At 38.1% G+C, this 19903-nt stretch overlaps 1 protein-coding gene and 1 long non-coding RNA gene across 5 annotated transcripts in view; both read left to right on the plus strand.

Annotated features, from left to right (window-relative positions):
* The window catches only part of LOC135303885 (synaptotagmin-9), a 66994-nt gene that overhangs the window by 6350 nt on the left and 40741 nt on the right, over nt 1–19903 (plus strand). The gene's annotated exons all lie outside the window — the stretch shown is intronic.
* LOC135303884 (uncharacterized) lies at nt 5045–11952 on the plus strand. The gene is made up of 3 exons (XR_010365291.1): nt 5045–5972; nt 7710–7744; nt 7994–11952. It is a non-coding gene; the product is annotated as an uncharacterized LOC135303884 (long non-coding RNA).

A 19903-nucleotide genomic window follows, 5' to 3' on the forward strand; every position in this document is an offset into this window, starting at 1 on the left:
AGTTGTCTCTGCAGCCACACAGTTTGTGCAAGTCTCTTCCAAGTGTGCAGGGAACATGAAGGAAAACAGGTTATTTTCAGCTGTGAGAAACAAAGATATCTATCACTGAAAACAGCCTGAAGAGTAATGACCTTGGAAAATTAGGATGCCTAGATAGTATACAGGCTTTCTTGCACCTGAATTCCTGTCCTAAGTGCCAGTTTTGCTGATGAAGAGCAATAGGTTAATTTAGCCCTTGTACATACAAACTGGTTTTGCCACTAAATCTTGATCACTGCATTTGTCACACCTCCTGTTTCAATGGGGTTTGCATGTTCCTCCTAGATGGGGGGAGAGGGGAAATTATTTTCTAATTATGCTTTCCTTAGAGTTACCCATTATCTTTGTGCAGGCCACAGTTTACATTTGTCACCAAAAGCTCCAATTGCTAAAGCAGAAATGTTACTGTAACAGATTTATGGGTTACTGATTCCTAAAAAACCCATGAACTTGTGTTACAATAATGACATGTTTAGTATTTTGTTATGGTAGAATACTGTATTGTTAGGTATTTGTGTGATCCACACATTTAGTGACCCAAGTACAAATGATCAGCCACATGTTGTCCCAGATAGCTTTCTGGAAAATTCCTTTCCAAACTAATTTGTGTGAGTTTAATTACACTGACAATTCAGAGACCTAGAAATGTAAGTCCAAAATTATTGCTGTCATAACAGCAGATCTGCTTAAACTCAGTCTCGAGGCTGTGCAGCTCTGTACCAGCTTTGATGTGCAATATGTAGAGGCTGAGCACAAGCTGCAATTTATGTATTTTTGTTTAAAACCACATTTCTAGGGTTTAGCTCTTCCCCCACTGAAAATAATGATCATTGTTGATGTAGTGCAAAGCTTTACTTAAGAACATTGCACTGTACATTTTTTGCTATATTTTGTCATTCATTTAAGCTCTTCTGTGGCTTTATTTAGACCAAAGAGATAAAGAGAGATTATTTTGACCTAAAGCTTTATGTCTCTTTCATATTGCTAGCAAAATTTTAGTCCAAAGGATAAAAATTTAGAATCATTAATTACAGATGCTGTCAGTTGCAACTGCAGCTCCTAAAGTTCATCCTCTTACAAGATCAATCTTTTTTGCATGCTTTTGTAGTATTGTTAAGTAGAGAGTACTTGATCAATTTATTTGGAGAGTACAGAAATAAAGTGTTGTGCATAACAGGTGGTGGTTTACACATTTCTTACATTTGCTATTGTAGTCACACTGGGTATTGTGTGGCTTAAGCTGCTCAAGATGTTCAGCTGCCTCTCTTTTTTTAGATTTAGGCATTCACTAGCAAGCGAGATCAGTTTGGCTTCCTTTGGCTGACATGTGCACTGCAGGATTTGATCCTGTGCATCTCCCAAGGTTAGCTGGAATTCAGCAGTGCAGGAGATGCAGTTGAAACTGGCGTGTGTGTCTGTATGTTTTAAGCCAGTTTACAGTTGATGTGTGTCTACCAAAGCTAAATGTTGGAAGAGTCTATAATCTTTCAGAAAAAGCTTCCCAGATTATTGCTGTAAATCCACCATGCTAACAAAAAAAAGTCAGGCACTAATGATTTCAGAGCTAAAACTTTCAAAGGGCTTTTTCAAAAACCTTCCCAATTTCTTTTTAAAGTAAGAATAATGAGGATTTGAAAGAGGATCATTCCTGCCAGGATACTTTCTCACTTTCTTTTTGTTCCTGTTGAGTTTCACGCACACAAAAAGAAAGTCTTGCTGACTTCCCTTGGATGTAAGTTTCTTCAGTTCATTACATGTCCATCAGGGAGTTTGTTTGGAATACCCTAATTCTATTTTACAGACTGTGAAACTCTGTAACTATTTCCTTTCTAGCTGTGATGGACCTTTCCTGTGTGTATACAAAACGCTTAATATTTATCTTTGAAAATTTCTTCTGGCAGTCTTCATCATTCCCATCCCGGTTACTTTGTGCCTGGTTTCTCCATCCCTTTTCTAAATTACATGTGTTTATACACTAGTGTTCCATGTGTTTGCCCCTTGGGGTCTTCCCACTCCTTTTCTCATTTTATTTACTGCCCTATTTTTAATCTCTTTTATTCATCTCTGTTTTAGTTGTCTGACTTCAGCAATATAGTTTGTTTTCTTCTCACATTTAGTGAAATTTCAGAATGCAGTGAGAGTTTCAGTAGCTGTGTAATCAGTCAGTACATAAAGTTTGACCTGTCTTACACCTTTCTTGTCTCACTGGGCATCTGCCTGCAGCTGTATAAAATTCCTTTAGAGCTCCCTTTTAAAACTTTCTGCTTCTTTTGTTGTTTTCAGGAGGTTCATGGCTATGGAGTTCCTGGTTTCATGAGTACAGATTAAGACATTCTAAAAGCTGTTTCTCACATCTATCCAATTTTATAAATAATTGCAACTTGTAGTTCTGTACAAATTATCCCACTGTTACAGTAAGGAATGTACAATGCAAATTAGAAAATGATCAATGAGACCAACAGTCTTATGATCTTCTGCTTCCATTTGTAGCAGATGTTTTACCCATTTAAAAGAGGAGTTTATTTTTTTTTCCCCCTAGAGAAATGAAATGGATAAGATTAATGCTGAGTTATTCCCTCTCTTTTTGGGAAGCCTACCCTGAATAGGCTGATCTCAAGTGTTCATTATGCTAAGTTCTCTCTGCACAGCAGAGAGGAAAAGAGAGTTTCCTGAGCCTGGCTGCAGGGAAATGCAGCAGGTATTGAGTTGTTTTCACTGAGTGCTCTCCTCTTCCCTCTAGTAGGGCTGGTGTAGGATATGTGTAGCAGTGGCATTACCTGCTCTAAAGAGATTTTGGGTCCATTAGCAGCTAAATACAAGAGAAAACAGAGCTGGTATTGCTTCAAAAATATGAAAGCTCTAAAGAGAAAATTCTCTTAACAGTACAAGTCTATTTTTTTGAGCTATACCAATTTACTCGGGGTAATACAAGACACAAATCTAAACCAGTTGCTCACATTTTGTTTTCTTCTGTGATTGTGCTCTCTCCTGCAGTAGATCATGCCACCAAGAAAGGGTACTGTTTCTCCAGATGCCACTAAGGCATCCATGATAACAAAAGTCTAATGTAACTTTTCTTCCTTTTTGTTTTCATTTTAAGTTGACAAACATTAAAGATGACTAATGAGTTAAAAAAAAAAGCAGAGATGAGAAATTAGGCTTAGCAGGTAAACAGAAGGTGAGGGGCTGGCCCAGTTGTTTCCATTTATTTTGTTTGTTCCAAGTTCAGGGGTGTTTCACAAACAAGGAGTGGTGAAACCTCGAGGTGCAGCAGGCACAAGCACTGCTCAGGAGATGGACCTGAGGAGCAGAACAGGCAGCCAGGCCTGTGAAGAGAGAGATAAAACTCATGTTCCTAAGGAACCAAAGAGCACCAAGCAGGCTTGCTGTCACCTGCAAATTAGAGTCAGCAGAGTTGAAGCCTGGGGTTCTGAGGACCTGCCTGTGGGGACATGGTGGACAGAAAAGGCTGTAGATGTACTGTGTTATACCTCTGTTGTAAGAATTTCTATTTCTGTTTTATATTACAATAAAACTTGCCCTTTTTTTTGTCCAGATTTTTGAAGCCTTTTGAGCTTCTTTGTGGAGTTTGATGTAGGAAAAAAAAAAAAAATATAAAGCAGATCTGTCCAAATTCTTTGTCTCTCTTGGCATCCTTTCACGAGTTTGTTTGTTGACTGGTGGGTTTTTTGTGGGTTCAGTAGCTTTTTAAGCCAGCCTGAGAAATCAGGATTTGATGCTGACATTTGGTCTGTGGCTAATAAGGAAAGAGAAGGCTTGGCCATTGTGGCTTCCCCTATTCTGGAAAAGCTGTCACCTTGACTCTTCCCTGTGCAGCAGCATCACTGTTCCTGCCATCTTCTCTTAGCTGCAGAAGGTGTAACATTTTTATATCTGCTCTCATTCTCAAGTTAATGTCTTGTTCCTGCCTACCTTATTCGTTCTGTACCTGTCTCTTGTTCTGTTGTCATTGTGTTATAAAGAGCAAATTGACTAGTCAAGATGATTTCTTTCCTGCTGCTGCTAGGAGCCAGTGATGATAAAATAGCTGAAAGCAGTTCCCAAAATAGCAGTGCACAGGTATAGGTTTGCCAGAGCGATTGGATGGTGATTACTCTATAGGTCCTTCTGTAGTGTTACAAGTGAGACCCAGCACTGTGAACAAAAACTGCTCTTTCTTCCTGTGATGGATTTTTCTTCCTTTTTTTCTCATTTTCTTGGGAGCTGGAAACCAGAACAGACCTTAATAGCAACAGGACCAGCAGCATCTTCAGCCACTTCAACTTTTTTTTCCTTCCCAGATTAGGGGAAAGCAGTTTTTCACCCTCAGGAACATCCAAAATTCAGTCTCAGGTTTCACTTCTTATCCTAAAGGCTTGGCGCACTGATAGATGAAACAGTAATTTTGTTAAAATGGAAGGCTTGGGATGTAACATTTTTTGGTCATTTGGCAGTTTTACCTCCCTTTTTTCTGCACCCCTCTCTCTGTGGAAGATTTACAGTGGTAGTTGTTGCCATGGCACTAAGCAGGACGAGGTGTCTACTCCAGCCTCAAAACTGGATGTTTACGGCCGTATCATGAAAAATTATCCCTTCTGACAACTCGGGTTGTTTACGCAGAATTAACACACCACTCCTCTTCTTCCAAAGTGAAGAGAGGCTCTTCAGGTCATTCCCTGTGTGTCAAGACAAATGTGAGCTTCAGCAGTGCTGGAAAAGCCTCAGAATGAGCTCTGTCCTTCCACTCCCTCGTTAGCTGTTCAAATGAGCAACCGCTTCACGCCCTGCCGAGCAGCTGATTGGCCTTGGAGGGAAGAAGCATCTGAAGCAGTATTAATGTTTCATTCAAAATCATGAGAGCCAGGGAGGAGGGGAATTAGGGAATTCAAAACCCCAAATCAGTACTGCCTTTTATTTCACCATGTCCTGTTCTCTTGAGCAGCATCCTAAATTTTCTCCCACACTGGATTTCTTCTCAGGATGGTCTTGCTGCCTCTGTGAGGTGTTTTTGCCAAGGATAAATTTAACAGCTCTCTTCCCTTTGCCTTTCTTTCTCCATTGTCTGCTTCTTCTCCCAGCCCTGTTGACAGTATCTGCTATGACATGTGCTGTACAGGAGATGGAGAGACAAAGAAACTGTGCAGTCCCTCCATCCTCTTCTCTTTTCCTTTCTCAAGTCTTCACTGCTGCATCAAGGCTGGTGAAAATCCCTTTTTATTTTCTCACCAAGAAAAGCAGATTAGAAAGCTGAAAAATTAGTGTCTTAAAATGCTATCTCAAAGATATGTGAGCAAACTGGATGTGATAAAGCAATCAGTAAAGGAGTGTAGTGGATTGCATGACAGCAAGAACAGCCAGCTGCATCTGAGAAATATGTAAGTCCTTGGACTCCAGCAGTATAAAACTTCCCAAGCTGTAAAAGAAGAGCAATTCTTTCTCTTTTGTGGCAGTCCCAGTGGTTTGAATCATAGTTGGCAACTAATAAATGCAATCACGGAGTCATTGACATTAAAAGAAACATCACCTCACAGTGGGTATTCACATAAGATCTTGGATTCCTTGTACGTAGTATAGCACGTGCTGGGGTTGTTAAATTTGCAGATGTTGCTAATAAATAAAAATAGTTTTAGTAGGACAGGAATAGAAGAAACATTAGATACAGAAGTGTTGCATAACCAGCCTTGATGAGCAGGGAAGTTCCCCTTGTGCAGCGTTCAAGAAGTACTGTTCCCAGTAAATGACAGCAAATAGATCCTAAATCCCTTGGTCATACTGAACATATTAATACTGCTCTTTTCAAAAACCCAAATGTTGCTTTTTCTTTTACCTGTTAGCCTCTGGAAAAAAAATAAGGGGGAAAAGCAAGCTTTGACAGAGTATTTCCTGACTCAGCAGTTGAATGGAAGGAACGATGCTGACGCACTTGGTTCAAGGTAATGGAATGACTGAGGAGGACTGTGAGCGCACAAAACAGCACAGGAGGTGCCTGGCTGTAAATCCTGCCAATCAAATATTACCCAACAATCTGTTAATACGAATGTGTTTGACTCAGGGATGTTTTTTAGAGACAGGAGTCATGCTTTAGCTGGCTGCCATAGATTACTAGTTGGGGACTGTTAAAACTAAGGGTGTTTTTTTGAATTGTGCACTTGAGATGTGATCTTGTAGAAATCTGTCAGTGCTGGTTTTCCCTACTCTTTCAGCTGCTTTTTCAGTAGTGATATGCAGTAAAAATTCCATCTAATTCCCTGTCTGTAATCAGCAGAGAAAGCAGGGCATGTCTCAAGTGTGATGTCAGTAAAGCATTGAGCAGAAAACGGGCTAAAAAGCAGCCAAGAGAAAACTGTGGGCCCAAGGATTTAGGTGGAAAGTAGCCAGCCTGAATATGGCTCACTCTATTTTCATTGCAAACACAAAATAAGAGCCTGGGCTTTGCTGGGGCCTCTCAGCACTTTAATCTTATAAATAATAAACAGAATACATTTTCCTCCTGTGTGGGTTAGCAAATAGAAATGTGCCTCTGTTATCAGCAAGGAAGCCATAATTGAGAGGCAGTGAGTTTGTGGAATACACATTCAAATAGGACTAAATAAAAGCATGAGGAATATTTCAAAACTTCTATTTCTATGCTGGGTTTCATATGTTTAGCTATGGGATTTATTCATGATACCTTTTTGCAAGCTTGGATTTACATTCTCAGACTCAAATCATGCCACTCACTTCAGCCTGTATCTGACACAGCAACAGCTCTAACAGGGTAACTTTAGGTAATCTTTTGCATATCCCAGCATTTTGCTGTTTACTGCCCCATTTTCAGCATAATTTCAGAGTTTTGTGTGTTTGTTTTCATGGCCTGGCTTGGATTGCAAATGCACATATTGGTGTGACACCATTTGAGACTGAAACTGAAAGGAATATGGTCATAGAAATCCTGTTCACATAATTGTAGCAGAAATGCAGAATAAAACATATTTTTCTCGGAGAGGGACATATGCCCCATTTCCAGTTTGTGTCCCTTTCACATTTGGGATTAAAGAGTGTCTTTTTACTGGCTCTATTTACTTTTTCTTAAGGATATATATTTATTTATTCATTTCAGTATGCCTCAATGTATGTTGTGCTCATGTTTAGGAAACTTTAAGAATTAATTACCTGCAATTAATGCACCCCTACAATTACCCACCTCTTACATGAATATCCTCTAGAGAAATTACAGTGGATAACTCTACTCAACAACCCACTAACAGCACAGCTTCCACAAGTCTGGAGGTTTGGAACATGCAATTCCTGGAAGTGCTTGGTCCTTTTCCCTTCTTCTTTTCTGTCAGTTTTTTTCTTAATGAATCTAATCTCATGCTTACAAGTGAAAAGTTTTCTATGTTCTTAACATTCACATTTAATCACATTTAGTCATTCATAAAATTATTCATTTTTTTCCCTACAATCATCATCTGAGTCAACCTAATGGTGGGAATTGTTTTGATATTAAGGACATAGAATCACAAGGACTTCCTGAGAAAAAGATGTGTACAAGCACCTGAGTCTAAAGAAAAGATTTAAAGTACTGCTCATGTGATTCAGTTTTAGGTATTTTTTCCCTAATATAATCAAATTATCAGATGAATTATTTTATTTTCCTCTTTCAACCGCATTTCTTTATTTATTTTGAGGGGCCATGTGGAACCAGGATAAGAAATAGATACTGGTGAGTACCTTATCTATCTGTGTTGGATGACAAAGAAAAAAGTACCAAGTTCTCAAAAATTATCCTAAAATCATTCCACTGAAGTGGCTGAAAAGTTAGCAAATCCCATCAGTGTATTCCAGCTAGCAGGAAAAGTGAGGTGTAGCTGTCTCTGGAGAAATGAGAACCCCCATTACTATTTTTAGAGAGCAGAAGATGAAAAAACTGTGGCTATAAATTTACCATCCATTGTGTTTGTTTTTCCCTTAGAAGTAGCAGAACTTTTTAAGTTCTTCAGAGCCAAGGAAAACCCCAGATTTGAGAGCAATCCAGCTTGAGCAAGCCTTGGAGGAGGAGAGAAGACGTGAAAGCTCAGTGTTTCCACTTCTGTTCTCCTAAGTATCCCTCAGCAGTGGTGTTCTGGTTTTTAGGAACAAGGGGCTGGCACCATCTCCTTTGCACTCCTTGTAATTCTGGGAGGGAGATGAGGAGAGCAGTGGTTCTCCTTGGAGAACCAACAGGCCCAAGGAAGAGCAGCCATGAGTCTGCAGGAAGAAGGTTTCAGGGCTCATGGTCCCTTCTCTACATCCCATTTGTTTGTGTGCATCCTCCTGGAGAACCTGGTCCGTGCATCATGTGGAAAGTGTATCACTGATTATAATTGAACTCATCTTAAAAAAACTGTGCCATACCCCATGATTATAATTTCTCTGCTGAGGTTGTTTATCTTCTCTTTCTTGTTTATTGCTTGAGTGAAGCTAGCACATTTGAAATTCTGTTTTAGAAGAAGTAGGATACTGTGCAACTGGTGGTATTTCACTGCAGAATAACCCCCAGAGGGATTTGTAATCCCCTGGTACTATCATCCAATAGTGATCCAAATTGAATAATGAGCTCAGTGCTATGAATTCAGCCTCATACTCAGCCTCATTCTGCATTGGTTAGCACTGCTTAGAAATTAATTAACTATTACTCTGTATTTATGCTATCAATGACATCCAGAGGCTGGCCTAAACACTGGAGCCACTGGCAGCAGCAATATCTGTACATGCAAATATTTTTATGTACATGCAGATGCTTTGTTCTCCCACTATATATATGTGCTGTAGACTGTCTTTTAAAGGAGCTGTTACTGCATCTTCCCCACAGCTAGACACAAGCAGACAGTACATGCTGGACATCAGTCAAAGATGCACAATGACACAGAGTTTGCTATTAATGTTTACAGGATTTGGAATGTTGAAATCGATTTTGGCACTGAAAGTGCAGCCTGGTAAATTGCTTGTCACCCTTGTTTCATCCCCGGTCTCATTGAGAATCTCATATGCAATTAGCCATAATTGCTATACTGTATTTATTCTGAGGCACACAGCACATTGCTGGTTTGTTGTTTGGTTCTCAAAAATGGTGAGTTAATTGCTTACAAAAACACAGCTCAAAATAAGGGAACCTTTGTGGTGAGGGACTTTTCTTCAGAGTGGAAAATTACGGAGACTTTAATATCATGCATGTTCCAAACTCATGGCCCTCCTGTACTTGAAATCACCCTGGCTTCAAGGACAGGAACTTGTGCATAAAGGCATGACAAGTCAATCTCCATTGCCAAACTGTGGGACACAGCAAGAAGAGCTGGATTCTCTGCACACCAGGATCAAAGTTAACAAGTTCTTGTGCTGTCTGTAAGACAGAGCAATTCCTTCTGCACATGGAACTGGGCAGGAGTTCTTTAAAGGAAAGTGTTTGCTCCACATCCTCTGGGTCACAAGGTAGAAGCAGCACTGAATGGCTCGCATGAATTCCTCTGCCAGTTTATCCTGGCAATATCTTCTATTTAAACAGCCAAGGCTCCAGAATTAGCATGGACTGTCTAGAAACCTCAATAAAACGAAGTGCTTTGCCAAGAAACAGTCTAGGACAGAAAAAAAAGTAAAAAAAAAAAAGTGAAGCCCTTCTCACAGATCAACAACAGGAATCCACAAAATTTTCCTCCCCAGGAATGAAGAGCTGCATTGTCTCCTGTTGTCATCCAGGGGCTGGATGCTGGAGGACAGGTCTGGTTCTCAAGTTTAACATGGGGTCACCTGCTCTTTTCATGTGGTAATGGATTGGTCAAGGAAGACCTAATCAGAAATTTCATTGCTATCCTTGCTAAAACAGAGGATACTCTTCAGTCCCTCATGTTAAGAAACTAGCTGTTCTAATTTTTTCTGAAGAAAATAATTTTAGGAGGTAAGATACAGATCAAGCTAAATTAACTTAATTAAAGAAAATGCAAATCCAGTTGAATACATTTTCTAGTAGAGAATGTAGATTCTACTTGCTGCAGCACAAAATATCTCCAAGAGTCTGGATTTGACAAATAGTGGCAATAATTGTATGTCTAAAACATTAAAAATATCTTATATCAGAATACTGGATGAAAGAAGGAATTTTTTTTTCAACTCTTGCAGATTGAAAAAAACAAGTCTAAATACCATGAACTGATTTCCAGGATATTCAAACTAGTTTAGATCTTACTTTTCATCCAGTTAATTATTTTGCTATTTTCCATTCAATTAATTATCAGATTAAGGTTCTTATGTAATATGTAAAATGGTCTTTTGATAATAAAAGATTATAAAAGAAATGCTGCAGAGTTTGCTTCAGAAGAAAGCTCAGCAAGATTGAAATCTGCAGAATTCCAACTTGAAAGAGGCTGTTAACTTTGATAGCAGTTGCATGTACCATTACAATTGCATATTCCACAAGAAAATGGGGTGCATCACTTGGGGAATGGAAGACAACTATAAATCATTAAAGATTGTACATAAATACCATTCCTTGTATTTTCTGCTTAGACCTTCCAGAACTGCTGCATTTATCAAAATCTCTATTTCAGTTTTTTTATTACGGATGTTGATTATAACTGATTTAGAACTTTGTAGTTGCACAGGAACCAGAGAAAGGCCAACAGGATGATTAGAGAGATGGAGCATCTCTCCTACAAGGAAAAACTGAGAAAATTTGGTTTGTTCAGCCCAGAAAAGAGAAAGTGACCTAAATGTGGCCTTCCAATACCTGAAGGGAGCCTACAAGAAAGAGGGAGAGGGACTTTTTACAAGGGCCTGTGGTGACAGGACAAAGGGAAATGGCTTCACACTGAAAGAGGGTTTAGATCAGATATTAGGAAATATTTCTTTGCTGTGAGGGTGGTGAGTCCAGAGAAGTTGGGGGTGACTCATCCCTGGAAGTGTCCCAGGCCAGGTTGGATGGAGCTCTGAGCAACCTGGTCTGTTGGAAAGTGTCCCTGCCCGTGGCAGATGGTTTGGAAGTAGATGATTTTTTAAGTTCCATTCCAACCCAAACCATTCTATTCACGATATTTCAGTCTGTGTGATTCAGTGATATCAGTGATTCATGGTATTTCAGTCTTCCTAGAATCTACTCTGGAAAAAAAAAAAAAAAAAGAAATCCTACTGCTTTACAACCTAAGAACTGATGCTCAGCATGAGTTTTTTTACTCTGCAGGGTTGGTGACGTGGCTTTTCAGCTGCCTGTATCACTTTCCTTCTCCAAAATCTGTTCATCCTCTCAGTCCTTCACGTGTTGGCCGTGTGCCTGCTGAAAGCAGGTGCATTTGGAGAAATGACAACTATCTCAGGACTCAGTTATTTAATTAACTCATTTTTAACTGGATTATTTGAAAAGGCTATCCCAACTGTCTGGTGGTCAGTACCTTGCTTGTGTGCTAAGCAATGCTTGTCAAAGTCCCTGCTTCCCTTCTCTTCAGTTGCATCACACTTCTCTAGAAGGAACTGGAAAGCTGCTAGACTCACAGTGAGGAGTGAGAAGATCCAAGCTCCATTTTTAACTTTTCAGACTGTTTTACAAAGGCTCACCTTGAGAACTGTGCTGCGTCTTGGGTTTCTATTCTGCGTCTTGGTTTTCTTTTTTCTAAAAAGACATTTAAGTAACTTTGAGAATTATAAAGGGAAAAGCTACTCAGTGATTAACACTTTAATCACTGAGATAATTCAACAGCTTTGTTCTGTGGTCTACTTAGTATTGTGAATAGAAAAATAAACACTTCTTCAAATATCCACTAGGGTTTCTGAGCACATTTTTGCACTGTTTACATTCCATTAACATTCTACAGATACAGATTTACTCACAGTGGTTTCAACTGTATCTATCCAGACACATTTTAATGCTTTCTCACAGCTTTCATAAGTAAATCTTGATTAAAAAAAAATTACCCTCTCAGCAATGGCAGATTGATTGATTATTTAAATTAGGACAGAAGGCTGTCAGTTATGTCTCAGATATAGAGCAGAAGTCACTAAACTTAAATAAATACTGAAAAAAATAGCTTGCAAATTGCTCTTTAAAACATTATAAATGTCATCTTTCCAATTAAAAGTACAAATTTTCATATCTTTTCCTATTTGTATGATAATTGAAAGCATCGAGGAAACATATTTTAATGGACCTTCATGTCATAATCCAGGAGGCCAATATTGTAAATTGATGGACATTAACGAAGTAACTGTGCATCAGAGAGGTGGTCTGGAGACTTGGACAAGAAAAGTGTCAACTCCTTCTCTTAATCACTCCTGAAGAGCAATTAAAAGATTCCTGAAATCAGGGTCTCATAGGTGCTTAGAAGGTGTAGCTTTGTAATTCTAAGCTCACTGATGACTGATGACATCTTCATTTAATCACAGCATAGAATCTCTTAAGGTTGGAAAAGCCCCTTTAGGACCATTGAGTCCAACTCTTAACCCAGCCCTGGGAATTCCAGCACTGAACCTGGCCCTGAGTGCCGAGGTGCCATGTCTGGACACCTTTTAAACACCTCCAGGGAGGGTGACTCAGCCCCTGTAAGGTCAAGGAGGGAAGGTTGCATTTGGCTTTCAGCTCCTTACAACTCCATCAAAACAGAGCAAGCAACTGTGGCTCCAGCCACACACATCCATCCTACTCAGCATTAGTAAGTTTTTAGACTACTAAAGCCCTACAGGCTTATATTAATAAATATCATTTATTAAGCTTATGTCAGTGGTCATTTTATATGTATTTAATACATATGTCAGAATCTTATCTTTCCACCCATGCTGATGTATCTTAGACTGAGTGTGTATGTCACAGGGGAGGGATGGAGAGAGGGAGAAGAACAAGAAGGAGAAGAAGAAACCTCTGAACACAAAAACCAAAGAAAATGGGTGTGGATCCATCTGCAGTGCTGAAAAAATGGAGTGTATGAAGTGTGCCTGTTCATTGTCATAGAGGAAAATAGATGAAAATCTTCAGGGCAGTTTTAAGATATTAACCATTCATATTTTAGTTGCTGAATATTTTTACATGCATCAAATTAACACATTCCTTTAAAGTGGTTGATACCCTTAAATAGGGTTCAACATGCAGCCATTGCTGTAAATTACTTCTTGTATGAGCATAAGGGCTTCTGGTCCTTTCTCTGGCCTTAGTCTCTGGTGTTCAGAGGTTTCTTGAGTTGTGGCTCAGAGTGATTTTAAATATCTAAAATAAAAACACCTCCTGCTTTTATTAGGTGCAAAATCCACCACAAGGCCCCTTGCAGCTTTTGAAACCCCCAGACAGATGCAAGGCTAATGTGTTTGGTGAAGTTACTATCAGCCTTAAAACCCTGAAATGCTGAAGCATTACTATCTTGACCTTTATGTCAAGATGAATGAAAAATAAATTAACTTCTAGGACAGCAGGCCATTCTGCAGGACTGCTTTGGTTGGAAAATGTCTGGTTTTACATAGAGGCAGAAGGGCAAAAATAAGCTGTTTTTAATAAATGCTGAAATATCTTCATCTTGATGGTTGCCAGAATTTCTAGCCTTAAAGAACTAGGTATTGATACTGTTCTGTGGCATTTCAGTTTTATTCTTCTATGGGTACAAGCTGTGGGTGTTGTTAACAGGAAGGTACCAGAGGGATCAGGGTTGACAGCATGTAGGGTTATACCAAGTCTCATCTTTGTCCCTTGTCCCCCACCTGTCTCCTTCTAAAGATTTGTGTTCCTTATGAATGCAGCAGGTTCTCAGCAGCCCCTGACCTTTCCACAGTAAGTGATTTGTTGTGTGCCCCTTTGGCTGTGTGGCAGGGCCATGTTTCTCCAGGTGTAGGTGCCCAGTTTGACTCAGGGAATGTAAGGGCATATTAATACACTTTGGGAATTTAAGGGCATATTAATACACTAATCTTCCCAAGTCACTGACAGGAGTTTTGCATCCCATCCATGAACTCTGGCATTTATGTTGCAGAGTACCAATCCCACCATTGCTTCACTGATGCTGAAGTGCATGGCTCATATTTATTATCATCTTGATTTTTTTTTCCCCTCTTTTTAATCTATCACAGCTCAATCAAAGTGCTTAAATCAGGAGCTGTGGAAAGTAAAGCTCTGAATTCATCCCTCAGGGAACTACAGTACCTTCAGTTTGCTGTTCCCTGAGAAAGCTGCAGAATTGGATGCTTCCTGCCCACTGTGGAGTGAGAAATACAAGAAGAAAAACCCCTCAAGCTGTCCAGTTTCAATTTTATATTCACAACTAAATACAACATGAAATGATTCAGTTCATAAGAAATTGTTCCATTTACAAGAGTTGTTGCTACTTGTTCTTTTTACAGATTGCTTTTAAATAAAATGTCTTGCATGGCTGTACAATTAAACCCAGGAAAACAGCAATCCAGATATATTCAAACCTTACTCAAAGCATACATTCTTTAGTATATGCTTTGCAAAAATAAGCAAGTTGAAGTTCTTTTCTTTATTCAGATTTGCCAAAATTAGGAAGGCTTCCAAGAGCATCTCAGCTTTAAAATAATCCAAGTCTAGGAATGAAAAAGCAGAAGAGCAGTCTGAATGATAGCATTATCAAATCTGTTTCTCAGTTCTGTTCTTTAGCTGCTGCATTGCTAAGATGTTTCACTTTAGATTTCTCTTGATTTTCTCTGTTTTCATATCTGTTCTGCAGTTTTCTCTTAGACAGTGCTGTTGACAGATAAGACACTTGGACTTGATCTTAAGGATCTTTTCCAAGCCAAATGATTCTATGATTTTATGACTTCCAGAATTACTCTTTCATAAGTCTGAAATTCTTAAGCTATTTCTTTTGCTCTCTAGTAATGGAGTATGAATGGAATAAAATATATATTCCATATTTTTTTCCTAACAGTGAACTCATAGTAGACGTGATTTGATGGTAAATTATTAATTCATTACCTTTCTAGTAGTAGATATCCCTGCCAGCAAGGCTTTCATCACACCATAAAACTTATGGATCAGCCCAAAAATCTTCCTTTTATAAAGTGGGAACCCTAAGTTTACAAAGAACATACACAGAATACATTAGCTGTGGCTGAAATACTTTTTAAAAGAAGTCAGTCTGAATGTTGCAGTGCATCTGGCTCCTCATCTGAGAAAGAGAAATGCTTTCAAGGCTGCCATTATTTCCCTTTGTGCCAGCAACCTCCTCCTAAAAGAAAAATCAGGCTATTTAATTAGCTTAAGATGTTAGTGATTTGTGATGGTAACAAGCGATGAATTTCCTCTTTATCCATCCCAGTCTATGCAGGCAACTTTCTTGGAGTGCCTTGTGAGGTTTCAACACTCATGACAACCTTTTTATGATCTGCCAGTATAGAGACAGCAAATGAATTTTGGCTCTTCCTTAAATGTAAAGCAAGTACTGTAAATATTGAACCACTGTGAAGTGCCAGACTGCCATAATGTAGGCTTAGAGTCGTTGATTCTGAAAAGGAAGCTAATGAAATAATTGACCTTGTTTCCATTGCAAGCAATCTGACTTTAAACAGAAGCTTGCACTTCTACTCTGTAAATTGTCCAGAAAAGTAATGGTGTCTTATTTCTTACATATTTATGTTAAAAAAACCCAAAACAAAAATACACCAACAAATTAAGAAAGGTTCAAAAATAGGTATTTTTTTGATATTTTAGGTTATTCAGAATCAGAAAGGCTAAGGGTTTCCACTAGTCATAATGAGATTATAAAGAACTAGAGACCACTGATATGTTAAATTCAGTGCTTCTGGAAGAAAAAGATTGGAAGTTTGAAAGAAAAATACAGATTTTGACCAGAACTACATGAGCAACACAACTCCTATTAACCATGTCTGTCTCTGTGAAAATATCTGTTAATCATATTAATCACATTATAGATTTGTGTGTATTTATTTAGTTTTTAGGTATTAATGTGACAATTTTTGCTGAGACTCAAACAGCCCTTCGTGCTCTTTAGTGCTCTGTCCACATCTTCCAGTCCTTTGTATTAGTTTAATTTCACAGATTTTGGGAGGTGTCCCTGCCCATGGCAGAGGGGTTGGAATGAGATGATCTTTAAGGTCCCTCCCAATCCAAACCATCCCATGATTTTATGATCTCTCTAGCTGTTGTTTTGAGCACTTTGGGAGAATATTACTGTACAGTTTCATACAAATGGGAAATGAAATGCTGCTCTGTCATTTCCTTTAGCACTCTAAAACACTTTACTGTTATTGCAGCTTACTGGGCTTTCAAGGACTATAATGGAACTTGGAGCTTTTTGGTGTGGTTCAAATGAGCTGTTTGCTCTTCCATAACCTGGGGACTTCCTGCTGCTGGCTATATACTGCAGAAATAAATGGCAATTTCTCTTCATTATTATTCATAGGGTCATAATATTCAAGATTAATGTGTGCTCAGATGGCTTAGTCATTAAAATATTCACAAATCTTAACGGTTTCATAATTTTTAACACACGCAATTTGTCCAAAAAAATTTATCCTGGAAAATTTCTCTTAAGTTATTCTTTATTCATTCTTCATCATTCATTTTGCTATTAAAACCTTTCATTCTGCTAATGAGGGAGCGTACAGTATTTGCCAAAAGTGACTAGTCATTTTGCTCAAATAGATGAGAAGTTAAATTCTTGAATTACTGCATGAACTTCTATTTTGCATACCGTAAAAATATCCAGGATAAACACTTGCAAAACATTAGGTAACAGCTTTGCTCACTTTGTGAAAGATCCTGCAAGAAAAAGAAAAGGCAAAGTGTATCATATTAATTATTTTCTTGGAATAAATAATCTGATTCTGTGATTTAAGACATGCAAAGATGAAGCAGAAAAAGTCACTTTAGTCCTACAAAACACAACTGCTCACTGTGAAGGACCTCACAGGCCTGATGGTCACAGGAATTTGCAGTGTGAGTGTCTACTCCCAAAATGTCTTTCCCACTAGTAACAGCACCAGCTTCCCCTTTTAGCTAAGACACAAGTATGCCTCAAATGCCACATGGCTTTTAGAAGATTTTGTGTTCCTTTTGCTGTCCTGCAGATGTATCACTCTCCACGATTCTTCCTAACAGGGTAAAATAGAGCCATTAAAGCCATCTCCATACACAGAGGACTTGAAAATCTGGCATGGTGTCTTTAGAACTGCTGTCTTCTCTTCTGTTAGATTTTAATTTATTGATTTTTTTTCCCCAGTTTATAATTTTTTACACTCAGCATTAGAAAACCACAGGTATACAGTAATTTTACCCATTTTATCAGTTGTGTGAAGTGTGCATTGAAAGAGAAATCAATAATAAGCAAAAAGAGCCAAGAATGAGGCATGGGAACCTGTGAAACTCTTGCTGTAGCCATGTATATGCAGACATGAAAAATTCTTTATTCTGCTGCACTTTGTGTCCATGTCACTTGTGGAGCAGAAGCTTTCATTTCCACCAGAAGAACAGCATCATTCCTTGTCTGCAAGATGGCAGGGAAAAATGCAAGTCCTTGGACATACGACTCCTCTCAACTCTGTCTTTAAAATTCACTGTTCATGCAGCCAGCTGTCTGATCAGTGAAGGCTTTTTTGTCACTTACAAACTGTAGCACAGTATTATGTGTCAGCTAAGTTGTCAAAGATATTCACATTAATGCAGACTAAATATATTAGAGATCCGCTGTGCAAACAGTAATAAATTCTTCTTAGAACAAGGTCATATACAATTTCAATTGTAATTAATCAACTATCTAAGTATGAAATGACCTTACCTGAATTACAACAAGACATTCTGCTTACGTAACTTTTCATCTTAATGAGCAAAACTTTCTTTTTGCAAAACAAAAAAAAAGGTGTAATTTACTATGTTTTGAGTACTTTTTTGTTGTTATTTAATATCCATTAACAATTTGCTTTAGGTTTTGTTTGGTTTGGGGTTTTTCGTTTGTTTTTTTTGCTTAAAGAGTTAGTTTTCTGACCTTATCAATAAACTGTTATTTCAGTCTTATGTCAGTTTTGAGTTGTATCACAGCGATTCCTGTTAGAAAAATACTCTGCACAAACAAATCTCTTACTGCTTTTGCACTTGTTATTGTGAATATATTGTATGGCCATTTAGTAATTCTGATTTCATCTTGAAATTGTGCTGTGAAATTTATGTATATTTAAACTAATTGACAAGTACCTTGGTGAAGTCCTAGGATTACATTTATGAGACATAGTTAATGTTAAATAATACCTGGAAAAAAACATTAAACAAATTGGTAACTGTAGCAAAGCAGATGAAGAGAAAGCACACACTGATAAACTGGAATTTGTAACTTTTCAGGAATAAAAAGACATACAAGCCACTCAGAGGATTAGAACAGTTTCTTAACCAACACAAGAGCTTTACATACCCTAAAGCCTACCTAGAAGATGTAGAACACACAACGAGGGAATAAAAAAAAATCACTAAAAGCTAATAACAGCCTCAAATACCAGTGAGACCCAGCTACAAATACATTTTCAGAGCATGGAGAATGTTACTACCATGCGAAGCCCTGGCACTGATCTCATTTAGGCCTGGTTTGTTGGTCCACACTCATAAATGTCAGGGTCAGACACAGTCGGAGCACGTATGTGTTATAAAATGAATTTGAGCTTCATTCCCTTGGTTTTCAGCTGCCTTCCTTTAAAGAATTGCACTGAAAGTTTCTCAACATGGTATTAAGGATAATTAACAGCATTTCAGAGAAGAATACATTAGCTGAGAATTATTCCTCTGTCCCAGGAGTCTTTGCCAAGGGACACCTTCCATCCTGAACAAGTGCCAGTTATGTTAATTAAGGAAAACTTATAGAGCACAGAGGAAACTACAGTGCAAGACCAGGTTAAAACTGCTTCAGATACTTGATTCTAACACTTCTCCTCTGGAAAACTTAGGGGTTTGGGTTTAAAAACTTAGGAGTTTAGGTTTTTAGGTTTAAAAAACCAGCTTCAGTTGCTCCTGCAGTACAACTACTGAGCTGGATGATGGCTACTAATCCTCCATGGATATATTTGCGCAAAAAGAAAAGCAATTTAGATTGTCAAAAGCACAGCTGGGATTTCAGAAATAGGCACTGATGTTTTCATTGTTTTTTAAGAAACCAGACTTCTAAACATATTCCTTAAAACCTCCCCCAAACAACAAAAAAGTAATGAAAAGAGGAATTTTTTTCCCTCAGGAGATGACAAGATTGAAATTTCCACTTAATTTAGACAGAATCATATTTGCAAAGATTGATCTGTCCCAATATATCCTATATTCTAGTAATATGATTATTCAGAAAGAAATTTGTTTTTTTATTTGAATGCTTTCTGCAACTTGTTGGGTATAAATAGGGGAAGATTGCTTCTTTTGGACTAAAAATATCTGTATTGCAAGATTTTGAATTGCTAAGATTTGTTTTACCACTTGCTAGCCAAACTTCACCTAGCAGATCAACTGTATATTACAATATTTCTGGAATATTGGAATAGTCATTTTAATAAAAACAAGAGAGTAAATCAGCAGAGAAAAGAAAGTTTGTTGTACTTTGACAAGAATGTGTAAAGAACTCTCCCAGTTAGGATTTCTAGTAAAACTCATTCAGCCTCAAGTTAAACCAAATTACAGCCAGTTTGTTGGGAAAGGAGTTCATTTGATGGAACACCAGTCACATCTAGTCAACCAACAACTTGATTGTCTAAAAAATTACATTATTGATCAGCAGTTCCTTTGATTAAATGTTCTCTCTGTACCTGGCTGATGAGAAATTGCCAGTTCAGTTGTTTTTTATTCATCATATGTTGGCTCTTATTTGAATCCTTTGAGTCAGACAAATCCAAACAGTATAATTTGTGCTTTTGACTTCACAACTCCAATTGCATGTCT

This window comes from Passer domesticus, chromosome 6, assembly GCF_036417665.1.
Source record: "Passer domesticus isolate bPasDom1 chromosome 6, bPasDom1.hap1, whole genome shotgun sequence".
Classification (NCBI taxonomy): Eukaryota; Metazoa; Chordata; class Aves; order Passeriformes; family Passeridae; genus Passer; species Passer domesticus.